The sequence below is a fragment of the Dreissena polymorpha genome, chromosome 2, assembly GCF_020536995.1.
Source record: "Dreissena polymorpha isolate Duluth1 chromosome 2, UMN_Dpol_1.0, whole genome shotgun sequence".
In the NCBI taxonomy this organism is placed as follows: Eukaryota; Metazoa; Mollusca; class Bivalvia; order Myida; family Dreissenidae; genus Dreissena; species Dreissena polymorpha.
Window position 1 is genome coordinate 91,233,484 of NC_068356.1, and position 4,791 is coordinate 91,238,274.

At 33.7% G+C, this 4,791-nt stretch overlaps 1 long non-coding RNA gene across 1 annotated transcript; it reads left to right on the forward strand.

Moving 5' to 3' along the window:
* Positions 1 to 822: 822 nt before the first annotated feature.
* LOC127870355 (uncharacterized) lies at positions 823 to 2,848 on the forward strand. The gene is made up of 3 exons (XR_008044774.1): positions 823 to 889; positions 2,142 to 2,326; positions 2,742 to 2,848. It is a non-coding gene; the product is annotated as an uncharacterized LOC127870355 (long non-coding RNA).
* Positions 2,849 to 4,791: the final 1,943 nt, after the last annotated feature.

A 4,791-nucleotide genomic window follows, 5' to 3' on the forward strand; every position in this document is an offset into this window, starting at 1 on the left:
AAAGGCGAGGCTTGCCGAGCCTTTTCACACGCCATATCGGACGAGTCTTATATCACATGATATCAAACGTCACCAACCATATATTCTATTTATTATGCCACATTTTAAAGTAAATAAGAAAATATTCACAAAACAAACATAAACAAACAACCGCTAAATTCATTGATAAATATGCAAATTAGTAGCAACCTGATTACATCCGCTAGCGTCTATGCATAAAAAAATAGTTCGAAAGTAAGCAACAATCAATCAAATTTAAACGCACATAATACAAAAACTAAAGCGAGAAATCGAAACTTAAAAGAACAATTTCTGCACTAAAAACACAATACCAATATTTTTTACAATAACACATTCGACATGTACTTCCAAGAGTACACACCAACCGCTATTTTCAAAGCGAATGTGTAGAGTGAAAATTTCAAACAATAAATACAATAATCAAATGGAACGGGATTTTAACGTAGTGTGCAATTTGGAAGTGATAAGAGTGATTTATTTTTCAACTTGTCCATCTCCGTAATATACGTTTAGTTGTGAGATGTTCACAGTTTTCCCCAAAAAACAGGCCTTCACGTGCGAAATCAAAGTGGGTGGGGAACGTGTATTTCGAGTCGCTGGAACTAAATAATGAAGCTGCTTTTGTGCAATATTCAGCGACGTTATCAGCTGTGTGTTAGACGAAACGAAAATGCTTTGGTTTTGCATCGTGTTTTGAGACTGTCAGGGTGACATGATGGATTAATTGCTGTTTGACTGACAATAAATGAACATGTTTGTGTTTGGAGATTGCTGAGGTTATTTTCACAATTGGGAAATCCCAACATAAGTTGGAGAGCATGCTGAATCCCGCAGCTTCTGCACCATATGTTTCCTGGCCGAGTGGTTGGTAAGTTTCATTGTTATGTATGCATGCTTAAACACACATGTTTCATTATTTATGCCATTTTTTAACACCCATTCTCATGCTGATGAACCAATGATCAGTGCCAGTTGTTCTACTGTCGCAAACTGTTTATTCAAAATTGTGGAAAAATGAGTTGCGCACTGTTCGAAATTGTGAAAAAATGAGACACGCACTGTACCAAAATTTGAAAAAATGAGTCGCGCACTGTTCAAAATTGTGGGAAACATTAGTTGCCCACTGTTCATTATGATTTCAAAATTGTGGAAAAATGAGTCGCACACTTTTCATAAATTAAATTTTGAAAACATGAGTCACGCGCTGTACAAAATTTGTAAAATGAGTTGCTCACTGTTCAAATTTTTGCAAAAAAAATGTCATGCACTATTCATTCAAAATTGTGGAAAAATGAGTTGCGCACTGTTCAAAATTGTGAAAAAATCATGTCACGCGCTGTACAAAATTTGAAATAATCATTTGCGCACTGTTCAAAAATGGGGGACAATTTTGTGGGGCACTGTTCATTCAAAATTACAAAAAAAATAAGTCAGAAACTCTTCAAATTGTGAAAACACATGAGTTGCGCATTGTTCAAAATTTGTAAAAATTAGTCGCGCACTGTTCAAAATTTGGGAAAAAAAGGAGTCGCGCACTGTTTATTCAACATGGTGGAAAAATGAGTCGCGCACTGTTCACAATTTTAAAAAATGAGTTGCACACTGTTCAAAATTGTGAACAAATTGAGTCACGCACTGTTCATAAAAAAAATCACTGTTGAAAACTGTGAACAAATGAGTTGCGCGCTGTGCAACTTTTTTGAAAACATGTGTCGAAAACTGTTCAAAATTGTGTCGCCCACAGATCAACATTGTGAAAAAATGAGTTGCAAACTTTTTTTAAATTGTGAAAATTTGAGTCCCGAACTTCTTTAAATTGTGAAAATTTGAGTCGCAAATTTCTCAAATTAGGAAAACAAACACATATTCCCTTAATAAGCAAAAAAAGCCCCGAGTCCATAATAAAAATATTTTAAGTTAAAAGAAATTCTTAATTATTTTTATATAAAGTGGAGTTTATACATTTTCATTTTGTATTAATAATATTGTGTCTATTAAAGTTGTAATTTGTTCAAGTTGTGCCATAAAAATGTTATTAAAACACTCTATTTTGAAATGTTATCTCCTGTTGAATTTGTTTTATTTTATTATAATATGAAATGTTTTTCTTTTAATGGCAGAAAGTTGCGACCACACATTCCATGGGTGATGATATCTACCAAAATTCTTGGCGGCACAGTTCTACCCTCGTCAGTTGCACTTGTCCGAGTCTTTCTCTGCCTCTCAACCAACTCGAGATATCCCCCCCCCCAACTGCATCCCGGCACAGCTTCACATCAACCCATCTAATTAATTTGTGGGAAAGGTAATACTTTTTTGTCGACAAATTTATTTTTGAGAGTATTTATGTAATTGTTTTATCTGAACATGTTATAAATCTTTATGTCACTATATTTATAAAGTTTCAATTTTAATACAAATTATATATCTGGATTTTTATTTTTAACCCTTTGCATGCTGGGAAATGTGTCGTCTGCTAAAATGTCGTCTGCTGAATTTGTAAAATAAGCATTTTCTTCATTTTTTTCAAAGATTACTATCAGAATAGCAAACAGTTTGGATCCAGATGAGACGCCACGTTTTGTGGCGTCTCATCTGGATCCAAACTGTTTGCAAAGGCCTTCAAAATTCGGTTCCAGCACTGAAAGGGTTAAAGCAGTTATGCAATGAATGTTTGATGATGTTTTTTTTTTCTAAAGGAATCTTTATTTTATTTTCAGGTTGACCACACAAATTTCCTGTTTGGTTGTGGAGATAGAATCATTTTTTTTGTGAAAGTTTGATTTCAGACACTTAAAAATTGAAATTGTCATGTATTATTAAGCATGGCAGGCATCTCAATCAAGTATTAATTATTTTACTTTGTCAATGTTAATTCGTTGTGTATGCTATTCACCTGTTTGCCTTGCTTTTTATAAGAATGACACAAAAAAGGAAAGCATTTGTAAAGTATTAGTTAATTTTTTTTTATATAATCTTAGACGAGATGTTTAGTGAATATTTGTCATAAATTCTTCTTTAACTTGACCAAATCTGTCATATTTTATTTAAAACGTGTTAAGTATATTTGTGTTACTTTTTAAATGTTTATCATTACTGTTTTAAATTGTGTTCATCTGCAGCCAATGAATGGTAGGCTAGCGGTGCACATTTGTATTTGTTTAATTTTTTTCCATTGATTAATGCTCATTTAATTTATATTTCCCTATAGATATATACTTAATAAAGTGTTAGTTTTGTTTAAAAAACAACTTATTGTTTATTAATGTTCTAACTTCTGAATAAAATATGAATCGCTGTTTGTTTCCATTTAAATCAAAGAAGCGACATACCACGCCTACAAAAAAGTAGTTCTCAGAATGGGCGGGGCTAAAACATGGAACGCTGAAAAAAATCATTGAGTAAACCAAATATGGGCGGAGTTTTAAACGGATATTGATGGGCGGAGCTTAAAACTGTTATCGGATGGGTATCCGATAACACTTTAAAATATCATGTCAGCGTCTCCAACGTAAATGCGCTGTCGTGGCATAATAAAACAAGGTATTCAACTCGAATTCACCCGAAAACAGAGTACATCGCTTTGAACAGCAATTACTTCATCAATTTTGCACCGATGTTCAGGAACTCGGTCTTATATAACGCAAAAATTAATTTCCGTTCCGGAAATGTATATATCTTGTTATATTTCTACACATGCTTGGTCCAATTTTAAGAAATAAAACGAAACACAATTCGCTTGACCTACTTGAAGGCGATCAGACAGTATTCATTAATGAAATTTCCAGTTGTAAAGACACACCTTCGCATTGGACCAATGAAATCACTCGTGTGTTTAAAATGTCAGTTAGTTGAAATGTATGTAAACAAATGTTTCAAACGGCGCTGGACAGTTAGTTTTGATGCATAATGCAACGGCAAGCACCGTAAGAATGTTTTTTCATACGTTTTATTAAATTATGGTGTCGAGGTCCGTGAACTTTGCAGGGAAAATGCCCTTTACTCCGTGAAGTTTTCAGTATGAAATCCTGTCTGATCGATATCAAATGGGTCACGCGAGTTGTGTATCGTGTTATTTCTTAAAAGTTGACCGAGTATTTTTTTAAATATTGCACGACATGTACATTTCCAGTACGAAAATTCATTTATGCGTTGAATAAGACCGAGATTGTGAACATCGCTGCAAAATTGATGAAGTAATGGCTGTTCATAGCGATGCACCCTGTTTTCGGGTGAAAATCGAGTTGCATACCTTGTTATATATATATTTGATAGTGAACTTATTTTTATTTCAGAAAAGATGATGTTTCGTTTTAATATGATTATTATTCATTCAAAATGATGTTTTCACTTATTAATATCATAGCCACACGCTAATCACACGTGGTCGTACCGAGTTAGAGTGAAATAAACGAGAGATTCAGTTGAATATCTGGTCTTTGATGACAAACACATTGAAGCTGAAAGCGTGTCTACTGAATTGAATTTATTTGAAATGTTCGTGAAAATTGTAAAATAGGAGCAAACATGAAGAATACACAACGTTTATTTAGAAGAAATACGTTCGGTACCTAAAACCTTGAGATATAAAAATAGAGAATATTAGGTCGGTGCCGAATAAAGCAAAGTTTATTTTGCGAGGCTTAGAAAATCTGAACCACGAGCCTTGGCGAGTTGTTCAGATTTTCGTGCCGAGCAAAATAAACTTTGCTTTTATTCGGCACCGACCTAGTATTCGATTTATCCCATCAATGTTCTTATTCGTAAATT